At 37.2% G+C, this 1,593-nt stretch overlaps 1 pseudogene; it reads left to right on the forward strand.

Annotated features, from left to right (window-relative positions):
* Positions 1 to 723: 723 nt before the first annotated feature.
* The window catches only part of LOC106725182, a 36,412-nt pseudogene continuing 35,542 nt past the window's right edge, over positions 724 to 1,593 (forward strand).

Below are 1,593 nucleotides of genomic sequence, written 5' to 3' on the forward strand. Positions count from 1 at the left end.
TGCATTTCCTGACTTGTGAAGGATGTTAGCCGCAGGGTCATCTGTACATTTTCTTCATGTCTCTCTGAATTTCCTCGCACCCGCCAATGAGGCTAATAGATCCTCTGAATTTTCAAAAATGTTTTGTATTTTCATATCATTTACTTCTTTTTATCTGTCTAAGAAATGAAGAATCTAAATAATTTTACTTGGAATCATGAGAATGGGGGCTGACCAGGAAGACTGACTCAAAGACTTCAGATGCAGGGCAGGACACAATACCTTTTATCATCTCCCTGAGCCTCAGACGTTATCAGTCTGCAAGGGAAACTTAATCCTGAACATAAATTGCATTTCCTAAAAAAACATAATCTTGCCTTAAGATACCAACCTCCCTGATTACAGGGAATGTCTGTGTTTACACGTTTGTACGGAGCATGTTGGCTGTATTAGTGTCCTAGGAAACAAACCGTGTGCCGCCTGCTCCCAGGCCTGCTGCAAGCACTGAGGAGAGAAAGCAAAAGAAATTTTGAAATCAGACCCCCGATCTCTAACTTCTTTCAAATTCCTGAAGCACATTAGCTTTACTACTGCATGATGTGCACGGTAGTATTTCTTCTAATGAAATCTGACTAAAAGTTTAAATGAGTTTAATGCATGAAATGTATAAATAAAATGTGGCCTTAATTAAATTTAGACTCGATACATAACTTAAATGGGTAGCTCAGGAACAGCTTCGGTATCATGTGTCCAGACTATTTTGGGCTTTGCAAAAGTAGTTTGAATTTTGTCAGTGAGTGCAGAGCGCAGAGCACTTTCTATCAGGAGCACAATATGTGTGCAGAGCTGAAATATGCAAAAGAACTGTGGAGAAAATCCAGTGTGGTGGAAAAGAGGTAAGAGAGAGTACATAAAGCAAGGTATGAGAAGCAGACCACAGGATGGAATCCTGAAGTGTTGATTTGCAAAGAGCAATTTACATAGGTCGAAGACCTGACTTAGAATTTCTCGGGATGTCTCTTAGTTTCATGAGTTTGGGGAAATACCTTAATTTCATGAAGCCTCCACTTTCCTCATTTGTACAAGTGGATCAAGATGCCTTATCTGCCTCCCTCCTGGTTTGTTGGAAGGATCAAATGAGATAATAAATACAAGAGACCTTTGTATATAGTATAATGCTTTACAAATCCAAGAGATTGTCATAGTAAGACTTCCTTAACTATAGAAATTTTCTATTCACATTTAAGAGGTATAATGCAAGTATTCTTCCCACATATAATATACATACATATATCTGTGTGTGTGTGTGTGTGTGTATATATATATTATATACAGATTATATATATATACCCAATTATGTGTAATGATTAGAGTTAATGTTATTAGTAAGGGATAAATGAGCGTCAAAGAAAAGTCTTGGGAAAACCTCAACAGCTATACAAGAAGCTTCATAAACTAAGAGTAAAATGTATGGGCTTTGAAGTGATATCCTCAGCTTCAACCTTACTCTGCTACCTCCTAGCTGTAAGTATGCAGCTTACACAATTGGGTAACTTTATAAACTGCTATTTTATCACTTGTAAAATGAAGATAATAACACCTGCATAATGGTCT

Source organism: Myotis brandtii, unplaced genomic scaffold (assembly GCF_000412655.1).
Source record: "Myotis brandtii unplaced genomic scaffold, ASM41265v1 scaffold141, whole genome shotgun sequence".
Lineage (NCBI taxonomy): Eukaryota > Metazoa > Chordata > Mammalia > Chiroptera > Vespertilionidae > Myotis > Myotis brandtii.